Raw genomic sequence first — 17914 nt, 5'->3', positions numbered from 1 at the left:
ACCTACGCCTTAACAACAATAGACTGGAGATGTTGTTTAGTTAAAAGGTCTTCCCCAGGGAATTGAAATCAGAACACGTTTGCCAATAGCACTCTCTTTTTGGGAAATCCAAACAAACCTGTTTGGAGAGAGAAAACAGGTGGCATCAGCTGGCTATGTGATGTGCACAGAATCAAGAGATATTATAGCTAAGAGACTGAGATCTTCGTGTTTGGCATCACCTTAATTCTATTAACTCACAACCAACCTCTTTATAAGTATGTCACTGTGAATTACTTTCTCTCGCAGCATTTTCTTCATCTGCTAAATATAGACATTAATAGCATGGTGGTAAGGTTTAATTCAGCAGCATGTATAAGTCACTTATCACAGACTCAGGTACACGTATGTCTCATTAAGTGGTTGGCTTGATTATCATCTTCATCATAATCACCATCATCCATTTTTCCCAACAACATTTAGCAAATCAATATGGGAAGTTATGAAGTTGACTATCTTTGATGAATGACCCAGAGTATTAATTACATGAGATATGTACTTTATGAACGAAGTCACAGAGATTCACAGGTTTCAGGGGAGGTGGTTCCTTTTCCCAGCTTTCTCCAAAAAGATCAACGGCACATTATTCAATGATCCTACACAACTCTCTGACTGGCATTCATGGCACCACTGATGTTGTACATGTTATATTGATTAGAAATGCCAGCTCAATAAAGCACTTTGACTAGATTTTTTGCACCTATGTCATTTATATACTGCTTCAAGTTCAGAGCTCAGATTCTCGCTAATTTGCTCATTTTTAATCTACTGTAGAATTCCATCTCTTTGGAGCCAGAATATAATATCTTTTTTATTTTTTATTATTATTATAAATGAACACACTTATTCTTTAGCTTGAAGATCAATCATCTTAAAATTTATTATAATAAAAATATTTACTGTTTCTTTCATGATACATTGGGAATGTAGCTTTTTCAACCTAGTTTTGTACAAGAGGATGAATAGTTTTAGTCTCAGTAACTGTCAGTATTGACAGCTGCTGTATTTTATATCCACAGTAAAAATTTGTCAACAGTAACATAAAAGTGTACATGTCTGTGCTTTATCCAATATTCTCTCCTTCACTTTCTGGTAATCAAAATTTTGGGGCCTAGAACTGTGATAGCTCTACTGCTAGCATGGGGTTCCTGCAGTATCCTTGTTTGTCCTCTTGGCTAGGTTGTTTTCTTATTGTAAATGATAATTTGCTTTCCATCTGCTCTTTTTCTTCTAGAAGAGCAATACTCTTTCTACTTATGTCTATCATATTTTCCTCCATTTCCAATGAGCAGCTATCTAATTTCCCCTGTGGCTCAAGGTCTGAGTTTTGGGTCAAACATAGAGGGAGGTACATAATGTTTCCAGCTCCCTTTTCCTCTAGCAATCTGTTTCCTCAAATATTCTAGAATCCATTTGTCTGGCAAGGATTGTTTTCAGTTTTAATATGTGGTTTAGTGGGAAACAAAAGAAGTTCCAGTAAAGGCTTTAGCCAAATCCTATTTTGTCTGGCAAGGGTTGTTTTTGTTTTTATGTATATTTTAGTGAGAAACCAAAGAAGTTCCAATAAAGGCTTTAAGCAAAGGCATTTTGAACCAGAAGACTTGATAGGGTTTCAGTATTGACTTTGAAATTAAATAAAAACAGATTTAACTAATAATAACCATTATACTAACAGCATCATTTCTTGTAGAGAAAAAGAAAAAAAAATAAAGACATTAGTTATATTTAGCAAAATTAAGAGGATGGGGATAAAGTATGTAAAATTAAAACAAAAAAGATTTCAGATTCAAAAGCAACTATATTAAAGCAATACATGCTAATGGGTTACATGTTACTGTTAGAAGACAGATTGGATCAAAACAAAGTTCAAATGTATGGTATTTTCAAGAGGTGGTCTAAAAAAGGTGATACAGAGAAGCTGAAATGAAACGATGATCACAATATGCCAGAAAGGATATAAATCTATAAAACAATATTCATATGAAAAAGTATGTATAAAAAACATAAATGAGACCAACTTTCTACTCATCATATTCAAATATAAGCCAAAACAAAAACTGGTTGATTTTTTTTTGTATATAAGACAAATTAAATACTATCATGTATAGAATTTTAAGACTTTAAAAAAATGTCTAAAAGAATAAAACTCAAAAAGGAAAGATAACTAGGCAATTTTAGAAATAGAAAACATCAATCACCTAACAAAATATTTAGTTTTGCTACCAATAAAATACATTCTACTTAACTATGGGGCCTCTTAATGCTTATCAAGCAGTTTCTCCCAATCTGACAGGTGGCAACATAAATTTTATAACATTTTTGGAAGGCAATGTTGCAGTATATATTTTAAAAAAAATTATTAGGCCATGATATTCTTAGAAAGATTTCTATTCCAATTTGTTAAGCATATCATTATTGAAAAATACATACATTTGAAAACAATCCAAATGTCTAATATATGATCTTCAAAATAAATGATAATATCTAGTATTTATATAACATGAATGCCTGACAAGTTCAAGAACGTATTGCAACTATGTTGCTAAACTTTTTTTGATATCAGAGGGATTATTCATTATGAATTTGTACCAACTGGACAAACAGTTAACCAAATTTACTATTTGGAAGTGCTGAAAAAGCTGCATGAAAAAGTTAGACAACCTGAACTTTTCACCAACAATTCCTGGCTCTTGCATCACGACAATGCACCAGCTCACAGGGCACTGTGTGTGAAGGAGTTTTCAGCCAGTAAACAAATAACTGTATTGGAACACCCTCCCTACTCACATGATCTGGCCCCCAATGACTTCTTTCTTTGCCTGAAGATAAAGGAAATATTGAAAGAAAGACATTTTGATGATATTCAGGACATCAAGGGTAATACAATGACAGCTCTGATGGCCATTCCAGAAAACGAGTTCCAAAATTGCTTTGAAGGATGGACTAGGCACTGGCATCCATGCATAGCTTTCCAAGGGGAGCACTTTGAAGATGACCACAGTGATATTCGGCAATGAGCTATGTCGCACTTTTTCTAGGATGAGTTCACGAACTTAATTGTCAGACCGCATGTATCATGTTTCAGGCATTGTTTACATTCTCTGCATATATAAAACTATCTAATTAGAAGAAAAACCCTATGAAGTAGGTATGAATTTTAGTCCTAGTTTTCATATGTGGAAACTGAGGCAGTGAAAGTTTAAGGCATTTGCTCAAGCTCACATGTCAGTAGTGATAAAGTGGTAATTAAAAATCAGGCAACCTGGCTCAGGTTCGTAACTTCTATGCTTAAAGTGCTTCAGATGAGAGCATCCATTATTATAGGATAATTTGCATCCATAAAACACTATGATTTTAAGAGATTTTTTTTAATAATGTGAGAAAATGTCCATGTTATTTGTAAGTGAAATAAAATTTTAGTTTGCAAGATAGATGAAGACATAAAACCAAGACAGGAACGATTTATACAAAAGATCTTGCCAGAGAGGAAGGAAGAGATTATTTATAATGTTTTTATATCTTATGATTTTCCCAACATTTCAAAAATAAACTTACTTCAATAAAAAAATAATAATTTTCACAGTAAGTGATCAGTATTTTGTAACATAACCTGCTTATGATATTGTATCTTTACCGTCTAATAATACTGACATTAACCAGCCAAATAAATAGCCCTGGAGGTTTCTGGAACAGTGTCTATGAAGTATACATGTATTTGTTTTTATTGATGACTTTTCCTTATCCAAAATTATTGGAAAAAAAAATGTGTGGCAGACTGATAGCAACAAACAATGGAGGCCTAAATCTAAATAACAAGCTAGCTAGAGCTGGGGTAAAGGTGATAAGGTGAGAAAGTGGACACAGAAGCAAAAAGCAAAACAAAACAAACAAACCAACAAACTAAAAAGGTTTGCTGAATTTATATGAACAAAGAAAAGATTTCCAAGCATCTTAGGTATACCACAAGATTAACCTGCCTAAGGAAATAACATTTCTCAGTTTCTCTACTCTAATACATTTTGTCAGATTTGACAGGTCCAAGATATTCTTCCAAAATGTTGATCCATCAATCTCTTTGCTTTCCTTCTTCTTCCTTCCCTTCCCCTCCTTTACTGTGTCCTTTCCTCTCCTCTCTTCTCATTTTTTCTCCTATTCTGTCCTCTCCTTATGTTTTTAATGCAAAAATGCAGAACTTAGAGAAAGAAGACTAAAACTTTTAGCCAGATATCCACAAACTTCTAACATTTTCCTTGCCATCCATCCCCAGGGTACACTGTTGTTGTTGTTTTATAATAAATACAAAAACCTAATTTTTGATTGAACTTCTTCAAAACCCATATAAAAATATCAAATTAATGTGTGGTAGCAGAAACAAGCCCTATAATAATAGATGAACAGAGAAATACACATCTTCAGGTAGGGTGGCTTGGTAAATATTTAGGATTTGTGAAATGTCCATGGACGTGAGTAGATTTCAAAACACACATTTTTAAAAAGAATGTGTTACACAGTGTGAGGGATATAAATGATAAACGTCTAAGTTTTGCTTTGTCTTGTGCACCTGAAACTAATTAAAAAAATAAATAAAGAAAGAAAGAAAGAAAGAAAGAAAGAAAGAAAGAAAGAAAGAAAGAAAGAATTTGACAGAAAAAAAAAAGTTTCAATAAAATGCTATTTTTAAAGCAAAAAAAAAAAAAAAGAATGTGTTAATGAGTACCTGAGCTGAGTGGGGGATAATAGGAGTATATTCTTTCTCTCTAGCGATGAAAGGCATTTATTATTTGGCTCTCTACCTGTATTTTATACTATACTCTAATTCTCAGCCTAGAAAGGGTTCATTGGCTAGTGTTACTGTTCAAAATACAAAGTTGATCACCTCATTCTCTGCTAAGAACCCGAGATACTTCCTTCATTTTCTTCCAGTGAAACTTAGATCCATGATCTTGGCTTCCAAAACTATTGAAAAATATTTATAACCCAAACTCAACTATACTAACTATACCCCTTTTCTGACTTCCTCCTAAGTACTGATCCCTCTTCCTAGAAAAAAATTCTCAACATTCCATAAACAAGTCAAACTCTTTGAAACTTTGTTTTTGTACATGCTGCCTAGTCCCTTCTCCTTCTCTGGTCCTGAGATTTCCCTGTTTTTTTGTTTTGTTTTGTTTTGCTTGTTTTTTTTTTCCTCTACTTACAATTTTGGCTCTAATTATTATACATAAAAAATATTTATATTTGTGAGTTCCTCAAGGAAAGAGACCAAAAGTTTTTTAGCACACAGTCATATTCCCAGCACCCAGCACAATATCAGGCCCAAACAATAAATAGATGTTGATGAAATTAGAGATTAATTGATGTATGAATTTGTTGACAGACAATATTAAAATGAAGCAGGTGCAGTTATGCAAAGTCTACGTTTTCCTTCTAAATTGCTCCGAAGTGAATACATTATTTTTCCTAATTTTCTAGAAGAGCAAGTTAAAAACAAAAAACAAAACTCTTCGTCACATCTGTCTCTTTCTGCAAAGCTCAAAGGACTATTATTGCTAATCTGGCTGTGAATGAGTCACCATTTTAAACAAGGTGATTTGTAACCTGAAAGGGTCTCAGAGGGAGAACCCAAACTGCCTGGACACTACTCTCAGACAACCACTCATAATCAGTTCTGATGATGGCTAAATTTCATCGGGTAAGGTGACCTGTGGCTCTTTTTCTCTCAGTTGTGTCTGTTTTTGTTTTCTGCTTTCAGATAAAACGTGGCTTCCTATCGCACTCCTTAAGCATTATGTATATAATAGCAACCCTCTGTCTTTCTGCTGTGCAAGTTTTGTACTGTGCATTCTCCTGCCATCAGCCTCTGGAGCTTCTGATGATGGCACTGCTACCAACCAGACTGACCATGTTCCTCTTTTAAGAGCCTTTGCATAACTTGTTATTTTCTAGACTAAGAGAGAATAAATCATTTCAGTTTATATGCATTTATTTATTGGTTCTGAAGTATATAAGTCTGAGTTACTATAGATCCTTATTTCATTAGACACTTTCATCACCAGCTTGCATTAGGTCCCTCTGAACCATGTAGTTACTCTTTTTTTAAACTCATTCCTATGCTTATCCTTTCCTATATGTAATCATTCTAATGTGTTTAGTGTGCTTGATTTTATTTATATTTTATTTATATGTATTCTTATAAAATACACATTATATAATGGTGCATTGTTGTTGTTTTCTATAAACTTATTCAGTTTATTTTTATTTCATTCAGCACTATGCTTTTTCCATTTAGGGGACATTTGGTCCTGTCCAAATCATCTATGGAGACATTTGGTCTACTCAAAAGGAACTTGAAATTTGGTCCTGTCCAAAAGGTCCATGCTTAGAAAATATTCCTGGGTTCAAATAGCCTGTAACTTTTATTTATACTTTTGGTTTACGGGATTAATGCATTAAAAAACACTATCATATTTTATTGGTCTAATAATTGTGTTGTGGTTATATTGAGAATGATAAACCTTTTGCTTCAGTAGCCTAGCTTGTTGGTAATGGCATGTGGGGTTAGATAGATGAGTCAGGGTTCAAATCTTGTAGAAAAGCAGGATTTATATTAGCTATAAACCAAATGTCTCCGTGGATGTTAAAACAAGTGAAATACTATCTCTCTCTCAAAAAGCTACAGGCAAAATTCTTATGATACACCACTATCAAAAAGTGGGCATGAAAACGGCAGAGACCTACTAGAAAGTGTCTTTTGAATAACATTCAAACTGATATTTTCAGAAATAAAATACATTATTTGATAACATGATTCTAATGAGTTTATTATTTTATCTAGTCATGACATTGCATCACTCATAGCCTTTTTAATTTTTTAAAAAATACTTGGTAAATGATTATGAAAGCCTGGATTTAATCTCTCTCTGTTACTCAACCAGGTAGAGTGAGGTTGAGATGATGTTGATAATGGTGAGAAGGAAGCTACTATTACTGGTTAAAGTAACAACTAACCCATTATTAAGAGTTTATTATGTCCTTAACCCTGTTTATAGAAATACTATTAACATCCCTAATATACATTATAAATAACCCTATTTTATAGATGAGGACATAGACATTTTTATAGTAGCATGACAAAATACATGCTCAATTTTCCAGAACTTTATTTTAGCCTTTTTACATGTAAAAACTGCTAGATGGTTTATTTTTCAAATGTAAAGATGAATCATTTGTTTGCACTCATCATGGATATTCATATGATAAACAAAGTTTTTAGGGAGAATTTACCTATAATTCCCAGAGTATACAATAGCAAAAAGTGTGAGAGCTGAAAATTAGGAGTCTCTTGTTTAAAAGCCACATCATAATTTGTCATAACTCAAACACCATTTTACTGTAGCTTTCTTAGATGGATATAATATCTTACTTGTTTAAAAGTTTTTCTTCCCTAAAGATACACTGAGGCATTAATCACATTATAAACTAATGGCAACAATTTTGTCCTACATCCTGAAGGGGAAAAAAAAACTGTTGTCAGATGCTGGCCAGAACTCACTTTTTAAAATATTTCCTACATAGGAACCATTTGAAAAATGGTGCTTCTTATGACATTGATGTGCATCTTATAATAATCACTTTTTAAAATACGTTCTACATAGGAACCATTTGAAAAATGGTGCTTCTTATGACATTGATGTGCGTCTTGCAATATGGAGTTAAAATCGCTGTCCTTTCAAAGGCAAAGCTTTATTTGTCACCTGAAAATTCAAAAGCTTCGGAAATCTCTTGATTGACTTTAGCATTTATTTGACTCTGCATCAAACAAATAACCAATCGAAAACAACCAGGCATTCTGAGCTGCCAATCTTCTCCTCTAAGGTGAGATCTCAGTCAATAAAAGGCTGGTGTTGGAAACTGTGAGTGACATATAACTAAGGGGTGCCAAGTATATGGCTGTATTTTTCACACCATTCTTACCACAACTGTCAACACGTCTAAATTAACACTGGAAGTCTATTAGTTTCAATGATAGATAAAGATATTTAAGCCACATCACAGAACCCCAAAAGTAATGGACTTTGCAGTTTGTTGAGATGCCTATATATTTGTGTTATCTTGTTTGATTTTGCTTAACCATATTCCTATGTTACTACAGACACTGAGTTATAAAATATATACACATTTCTCCTATGTAATATGCTACACATCCCCCTAAGAAAGAGTTTCAAGTTGTTGCTATCATAAAATATATACCCTTTGGGCAAAAATCAGTATATTTTGTAAACAACAAGCAAATTAGAATCACTTGAAATACGCTGACTTTTTTATATTATTGGATAATATGATGTTTCTATTTTTTCTAGAATCATTTTAGATATAACCTATAGGATTTTGTTTCCTTGCATGCATTCTACCCCCTTACTTTTCCTCCAGCATCCCAAAATTGAAGCTGTGAGGAACCAATCATCAGGTCAAGATTCAGCAAGACATAATTATGTAAAATGCAAACTCATCCTTAGTCACGTCATCTGGGGGACCCAGTGCCAGGTACATGACACTGGTCTGAGAGAACATATTTTCCTGTACCCTACAGAAGCCCCCGACTTTCCCCCCCCCGAATGAAAAAATACTGTAACTTCCAATTTGCATTAGATGAAAAGTCTACAGACTTGTTTTAGAAAGGGTCAGAGAGTATATATCACAGACTTTGGGGTACATAAGATTTCTGTAACAACTACTCAACTCTGACATTCTTATGCAAAAGAAACCATAGAGGATATGTAAATAAATGAGTGTAGCTATATTTTGATAAAGCTTTATTTATGGACACTATAACTTCAGTTTAATATCATTCTTATGTGTCATGAAATAATCAACATATAAAAACCATTTTTTGCTCACGGGATGTACAAGAACAGGTAAATGGCTGGATTTGGTCCATGGATCATATTTGCTGACCTCTACTTTACATACTTACATAAACTGTCCAATTATCACTCATTTCCATCAATAATTCGTTAAACCTTGTATTAATTTTCGGTCATTGCACACACAAAAAATGAAAGGATGCTCTAATTTTCTAAATATTATTTAGACTGTGAAATTCGTGTGACAGGTGAAATCATTAGCTTTCTGATTTAATCACTATACATAATTGGGAAGAGTGATGCCTACAAATAAATTATCTGTGCTTTTGGGAAGTCTTAGTAAACCTGAAAGGCAAAAATGACCTTTAGTTTTAGTCCTTTTAAAAGTTGCCTTTCAATTGTCAGTCACTATGTGCTCAGGTGGCTCTGAAGGTACTTGTCTTATATCAGTGATGAATGTTCTATTATAAAATAATTTCTGTTCATGATGAAGCATTTTCTGCTCCTCTAGGATGAAATAACCAAGTAAAATTTGCACATATATTGACTGTGTGATAACTGATATTCCTGTGGTTGCTATAGCTTGCCTATTTACTTCTTATCCTTAAAAGAAGACTTTCAGAAGTTAGAAATAAATATTTGAACAAACCTTGCCTTTTTATATTTCGCTTTCATTGAAATTCACTTTGAAATAAGTATTTCTACCTACATGGACCACAGCAAGTTGATGTAAAGCAACTCAGACCAAAAATTCATTTAAGATCACAAAATTGTAAAAATAATTATAAACGAGCTTTCTGAGGATTAGGAAATTACACGCAATGTTTTCTTTTGGTTGATTCAATATTATCTTCTATTGGAAAAGTATGGCTGTATGAGGAAACCTATTAAAATCTGTGGTTAACCAAACACTTAGCCAAACCATTATCTGCCCTTGTCAATTATTACACATTGGGAAAAATCAAAACCCCACACATTTTTGAAGCTTACCTCAGTAATTTTGAGTCAAATTTCTTAAAACCTCTTTGATTCCTGATCCGTTTTCAGATCCTAAGCTTAAATCATGAATCTGAATGCTAGAATATTTGTTAATTGATCATTTTCTTTTCTAGGCATATTTGAAAATTTCATTCGTCAAAAAATCTAAATCATCATTACTCATTTTAAATGGAAAATATATAGTATATCTAAAAAGAGTTTAATACATCTAATAGGATCAAGAGTTGCAGAAAATCAATTATTAATTTTATATCTGGTGTTTTCTTCACATGATAAAAAAGTATGTTTGTACTATAAATGAGATGAAGTGTATTTAATGAGGATGGATTATTGGTGCTTTCATTGAAAGGGACTTTTGTCAAGTGATTTAAAAAAAGAAGTGATCACATTTTCATGAGGGACACTGATACATAGAAAAGGGCATCAATTAAGATGTTTTTATCCAACATATTCATTTTAGTAAGTTGTTGAATTAAGTGAAAGGAATTATTTTTTTTTTTTTAACACTTAAGAATTAAATTCTTGGGATGAAGGAGGGATAGAAATAGGTCACAGTTTCCTAGATAGTTTTTTCATAAATTTAATTGAAAAGTATAAGTCAAAAACTTGGCATGTGGTGAATGTTTAAATAAAAAAAATATATATTACAGTAAAAGACACATTGCCATTAATCCCCCTCTAAATACCCCCCCCCCATTGCTTCAAACACCTTATGCCATCATTCTTGCCACTTTCTGAAGCAGTTCTGGAAGTCCTTTTTCATGAGTGTCTTTAGTTGCTCTGTGGTGGCTGCATTGATGTCCTGAATCAATTCAAAATATTTATGTTTCATGGTCATTTTGACTTTGAGGAAGAACCAGAAGTCACTGGGTACCAGATCCGGTGAATAAGGTGGGTGAGGACACACTGTAATGTTTTTATTTGACAGAAATTGCCATGTACCAGAAGCGATGTGCGACACAGTGTTGTCATAATGAAGGACATACTTCAAAACACACCTTCTCTCAACCACAGCTCACACTGGACCAGCTGCAACGAAGAACTTGAAACTTGTCACACACTGTTATTAAGGTTTGATGTGCCCCTTCCCATATTGAGGATCCCTGTCTTTCCCTTAGATGGCACTCGGCAGCAGCATTCTCTGTAGTTTGTGATAACAGTGGAAAGTCTCGGTGTCACACACCGCTTCTGGTATGGCAACTTCTGTCAAATAAAACATTACAGTATGTCCTCATCCACCTTATTCACTCAATCTGGCACCATGCAACTTCTGGCTCTTCCCCAAAATCAAACTGACCATGAAAGGTAAATGTTTTTAATCCATTCAGGACATCGAGGCAGCCATGACAGCACAACTAAAAACAATCATGAAAGAGAACTTCCAGAACTGCTTCAGAAAGTGGCAAGAACGATGAGATAAGTGTGTTCAAAGTGAGAGGGAGTATTTTGAAGGGAATTAAATGGCAACGTATCCTTTACTGAAATAATTTATTTTTATTTAAACATTCACCCTATTGTTTAATCACACCTCGTACTTTCTTATAGGTAGTGAATGTGATAGCAAAAAGAAGAGCCATATCATAAATGAGCCACTTCCCTAAAATATAAAGCAGCCATAGAGACTCTTAAAACCTCAAAATCTAGTGCAGTCCTAGCCCAGTGCTATGATATATTGGAATTACACATTCACATTAATATAATGGATAGTTTACTGGGAAAGTTAATGATCACTGAGAGGATGAATGGCTATTGTGATTTAATTTTAGTAAATAGCTCCCAACTTGTTATGTCAGGGACTAGTTACTCACCATATCCATTCCCTTTTCTATGGGGTACACACTGAACCTCATTTTTCAGGACTTATTTTAGGTAGAATTTACTTTGGCTGAATTCTGGCCAAAGGAATGTGAATGGGTTTGACATGCACCATTGCCAGGGCTCCCATCTCATAAAAGCTCTGAACCTCTCATGTGATAGCTCTTTCCTCTCTCTCGCTGTCTCTGTCTCTCTCTCTGTCTCTCTCACATCCCCTTCTGCCAACTGATGTTGATGTGTTGGGTGCCCTTGTAGAAATGTGTTAAATACAGCAGAGTCCCTATTTTGACATCTTGCATGACTGCATGAAGCAGGGGAGGTTGTCTTTCCCTATCACTACCCAAATAGTACTTACAGTATGAGAAAAAAATGTACTTACTATATATATATACTATATTCAAACCATCAGGATTTGGGAGTTGTTTGTTACAACAGCTAATATTGTTATCGTAATACATTTAGGGTCTGAGATTCAAATACAGATATGCCCTATACCGATTATGTGTCTTGACAAGATCCAAAGTCTCTCTGAGCCATAGTTTCTTCAACAGCAAAAGAAAAATAGTAATACTTTCTCACAAGATTGTTGAGGAGATTAAAAGAAATATTATGTATGAAAATACTAAGCAATGTCTAGTAAAATATGCTCAATTGATATTAATTTCCCTCCATTAAAGAAACAAATCTAATTATTTTTATTGCCTAGAATAAATTGTTCCTATATTTTTCTTAATTCTATTTTTGCCAACTGAAAATATTGTTATTTAGCATTATTTTTCTATATTATAACATCATCAACCAGATAAATCACAAAAGCAGTTATTCACACCTAGAACTTCCCGAAACGATGAAAGATCTTTGTTTAAAACTAGCTATATAATTCTAGTTTGACTGATAATCAATGTGAGTAAAAAATATCCTTCTCCAATTCTACATCAATATTTTCATCAAATATTACAGTTTTTGATCATTGATAGAAACGTTGAATTTGAATAAATTATTTTAAAAATCTTCTTACTATTGGACTTACAAAAAGGGAATTCAGCATTCTAATAAACAAAGGAATCTCAGTCTATATCGCCAGCCAATGACGTAAATTACATGGGGAAATGACTTTTAAATGCGTAAACTGATGAATAACTAATTCTGTGCTCATAGATACATAAAGATGTGAGTTTCTTGAAGGTGGGAGAAGACGATAAGGACAGTCAAAAGGCAGGGACTGCAAAAAGTGAGGGAAAAGATGAGATGGTTGCTCCATAGGGTTTACCTTATATGTCAGAATATAAGAGAGAATAATTTTTCACAATATTGTCCTTAGAAACTAAGTGTGAATTGCCTTATAAAGTTCTTACAAAACCTCTCATACAGAATAAAATAATTGAGTATATACTCGCAATTATTATATTTTGACCAACAATGAGCTATTGGGAAAAATGCACTGATAATTGAACACAGCTTAGTAATTTCTATGAATATGAGGTCATCACCATTAATTTGAAGTGAGACTGTGTATCAGTAGGGTCCTGGAAGAAAACAGATGGCTCCATCAAAATGGGTCATTTCAGGAAAGTTTAATAAAAAGACTATTAACAAAAATTTGAAAAGTGTTTAGGAAAATCATGAGTTACATATAAGTAGGTTAAAAAAAATTTAGTTCCTTTCTGTAAAGTAAGTCATTGCTCTTATCAGTTCCAGTTTTGCTCACCTAATGTTTATCTAGAGAGATCTCCCTATTTTCTTTCAGTTCAATACTATTTTATGTGACCCTTAAATGGTAATCTAGTAGAGAAACAGACATGCAGAAAGTTTCCTCACTGTTTTGTAAAAGTGTAGTAAATACAAGCCTATTTGGGAATATGAGAATATCTGGTTCGAACTAATGGCTTCTCATCGGACACAGCACCTGTGCTCTACATTAAGGGATGAAAGAGTGTTTTCTAGGGAAAGATGGGGAGAGGGTAATTTAGTCAGAGGGAAGAGTATCTCAAGGCATAGAAACATAAAACAGCATGTCACAAGTGGAATTAAAGCATTTTTTATATGTTTATGTATCATTTGTTTCCTTGGAACTACATCTATATGTTCTTTTCCCTTTTTTTTTTTTGATTCTGTTTTATTTATTTATTTTTAATTGGGTTCTTGGCTTTGTTCTCCATGCTTAAAAATAATGCTTTGATACATGTAAAATATTAGCCTTCCTTTAAATGTTGCAACCATTTTGTTGTTTTATATATTAAAGATCTCTGCAAAGTTAAAAATAATAGTACCACACACACACTTTTCTTTATGATTTCTAGGTCCTGTGTTTTGTAGAAAAAGGAATTTTCCACTTTAATACAATTATTAACAAAATTCCCCAAGTATTCTTTTAGTTTTGCAGAAAGTTTTAATGAAAGACTCACAGCGAGACTGTAAGGTTTGTATTAACATTCCAATTTTGCAGTCAAGGAACTGAGAGAGGTCGAGAAACTTGCTTTTGGTCACAGAGCTATTAAGTTATTGAGTCCAGATTAAAACCAAACTGTGACTCAGAACACTAGGATTTTCACTTGAGCCTAAAGAAAACCCACAAGTGTCCCTTTAGATGATTCCTTCCTTTCCCTCTGAGAAGGTTGTGAGGTTTTCCGTCAGCACTGGGTTGTTTTCAATAGGATACAGCCTTCTGTTACAGACAGAAAGCTCCAAAAGTGCCAACCATGTAACCAAAGGAGAATATCTGCCTATTGTTTTAATAGAAAATAGTTTTTGCTGATTTAAGAAGAGCCTAGGAATAACTAAGGCATTAATTATGTCAACCAATAAATTTTGAACACTTATCAGTCAGGCTATTTTCATAAACCCTTAAGTGGCAAACTAGATAGGCAGAGTCCCTTATCTCAAGTAACTTATATTGTGGCAATTCCTTTTCACTATGCCATGCTGCTTTTTCTTTTCTTTATCTTTTTTTCAGGGAAGTAACATGTCCCTTTCTTATCATGTGGTTTTTGTATGTGTACTAGTTTCCCAAATAAAATCAAAAGAAGGATTTTGTAAACACTATCATTTTCCAATAACATACAATTCTCTGTTGTGGATGCTGTGATGTGTGGCCCAGATTCTTTATTTCTTCCCTTAGCTCATGCTGGTATGGGCTGATGGCTCTCAGCTGAGTCCCTCTGCCCGTCGCATCCACAGCTAAACCCACCCTGATGCCCCCTCAGAGGAGCAGCCCTCATCGCATGACTGCAGTATAAGAGCCCGGCCCCTTCGCCTCCAACTGGGATTTATGAGTTATGCCAAGTCCAGAATGCACCCTGGGATTGTCTGAGCCCTCTTTTAACAGCTTTGCCCTTCACCTTCCGCCTCCCCAATCCTGGTTTCTTTAGCCTTCGTAGTTTCCTGAGTACCTCCCCATTCAACCTTCTGCACACAAATCTCAAACGGATGATTTCCTGGACCTGACCAATAACACGTCCATTCCATTTCTCCTGGAGAAGTGTTCCTATTTCATTCAATTTCCTTTATCTTCTGTTTTCAGTCTTTGCCTGAACGGCCCTATATCTGCCATTTTTAATGTCTGTTTTTTCAAAACAAAGTCATATGTACTGACTTTTAGAAGTTTTATTGGAACAAGGAAAGTCACTTTTTCTTTTCAAAAAATCATTTCATTTTATTTTTCTCACTGATGCTTTCCTAGCAAAACCTAATTCCAACTGTCCACAACCCTTAAATCTCACAAACTGAATGATAAACCTTGTAATATTAAGCCTTCCTATAAAATTTCAGTTGTAAATTTTAAGATGTTTGTCTGGAGCCTAAAATTGGCCATTAAAAGTAGGGAAATAAAAACAACAATCATCTAAAAGATTAAGTCACCCAAAAGTTGTTTAAGCAAATAGACTTTAATTTTTTATCTGGAACTGATTTTTCTAAAGGTCGATGATTAAAAAGCTGGGTCAAACTTAACTAAACTTCCTACCTCATTAATTCCATGATGCTCTCAAGATCTATCTTTATAATTCTAATAATTCTGTTTTAAAAGCAAAGAATTAAATCACATAGTTTTGGGGTATAGCGAATGTTATATAATTAGTTTATTAGGCTCTTTTTTTCTAAACTGTCAAGAGGTTTGTTTCTAAGACCAAATTTGTCAGAGTGTACAGTGAATAACTAATATTTTTATTAATTTGAACAATATGGAATTCTCCAGTGTGTCAGGTAATCTGTTAAACATTGTGAAACAGTGGTGAATGAGATTGGCCAAGTCCCTTCCTGTAAGTGGGTGGTCCAGGTAAGACAGCATAAATTCTCCGTATTAGGTGAGGGATTATATAGTAAAAAACCTACTATATCCTAACATGTTAAAGATGCTGTTTGCAAAGGCCAGAAGAGTTTAACAATGGTATTACAACGAGGATTGTAAGGTACTCTACAGCTCTTGAAATTAGAGATTGTAAAGTCCCTCAGGCATTTAAAGAGCTCCTATTGTGGGTCAGGCCCAGCTTTCAGCTCCCCTTTTACAATACTGTGCAATTCCTGTGTTCCTATTATTATCATTATTCAACTTCCCTTTTTGAAAACACAGAGATTATGCCTTTATCCTCTACCTTTACTTTTTTTGATAGTAAAGAACCATCAAGATATGATTTGTTCTGATTCAATTGTTTCACCACATTATTTCTAAAAGAGGGAACCTAGAAAATACATATGGTCATTAATTCAACCAATATTAATTGAGCACCTACAATGTGTCAAACACTATTTTAAATAAAATAACCAAGGTAATCAAAGTCTCTCCATTCGTGGAGTTTCATTCTACTGTGAAAGAAAGACAATACATGAAATTGTTTCCCAGTGTTATTGCCATGAAGAAATATCTCATGGAGGTATGCTAGAGAGCAGTGTGAGTCTGGATGGAGGTGTCATGAGGTGTGGTTAAAGGTTAAAATTTTATACTGGGGGTCAGGAAAAGCTTCCTAAAGGTTGAAACAATTAAATAGGACAAGAAACTACCCCCTAGCTTTATCCCATTAATTGCCAATGTTAAACACACAAGCACACTAACACTTACGTATATTTTATAACAAACACAGCCTTTTTCATGTGCCTTATGAGACCTGGGTGTTCTCTTCTCGATATACATATGCCTAGTCTTTAATTTGATTTGTGCATTTATATCTGTAATATTTAATCCCCGTATCAAATATCTGAATTTGTAATCCAGTTTCTTTTCAATTTCTTGAGCGGCTCTGAGCACAATAGCTTCTGATATTGCAAGCAGTCCCACATGAAAAATGAACACCTCCCCACCTCAAAAAAGATATGTAGAATTTGTCAGACCTACCACATCTTAGGAAAATGAGTTCAGAATAACAAATTTACTATATTCTAATTAACCATTCACTACATGTTTCAAGGATAAAGTTTTGGGACATTCCTAGTCCTCTTTCATGTTTTAAGTCATAAATATACCTCTATTCAATTAACTAAATGAAAACACAACTAATGAATAAAATTGGCCAAAGTTTCTAGCCATTTTTATTAATTGTCTGAAGCCCACCGTTTTTTCTATTCCTTCCATACTTCAGGAGTTAAAATCGGACTTGAAAAATCCAGAAATTTCTCAGTTGTAACCATTAGTGGATTCTCTGACCTTTTTGCCTGTCTCATTCTGCTCTCCTTTTTACTTCTTATCCAAAACATTCAAAACACAGTCCCTGCCTAGAAAACTCTGGCTGTATTTCAAGGCCTAGTTAATTATTTTCCAAGGAAACATCTCTAATTGTTTGAGCTCATGTGGAACTTTCCTTTTTCCAAATCTCCATTGCATGGAGAGTTACTATCTCACTATGCATCACATTACAGTTTATTTATGCAGTCTCTTAGCTAACGTGCATTTTTGTAAAGGAACAGAGTTCCTTCCAACAGTAGTCTACCTTTCAATACAGAGCTCAGTAAATACCTGTTACTTGAGGAATTATTTGATCAGCAGAACTAATCTAAACTAAATTATAAAATAGATCATGCAGTACTTCAGGTTTCCTATATCCTACTCTTCCTTCTTTGTTGCTATATTAAAACAACAGGTTGGCTAAACCTGGCCTAGCCCCCAGATCAGGTATTCTCACACTTTTCCAAAAGCAAGGTGTGTAAACCTTCAATGAGATATTAAAGATGCAAAAATGGAGCTCTAGGAGGAAAACGGAAAACATTTTTGG

The sequence above is a fragment of the Rhinolophus sinicus genome, chromosome 3, assembly GCF_057876585.1.
Source record: "Rhinolophus sinicus isolate RSI-liver-muscle chromosome 3, RSI-T2T, whole genome shotgun sequence".
NCBI lineage: Eukaryota > Metazoa > Chordata > Mammalia > Chiroptera > Rhinolophidae > Rhinolophus > Rhinolophus sinicus.
This window is presented reverse-complemented; position numbering follows the sequence as displayed.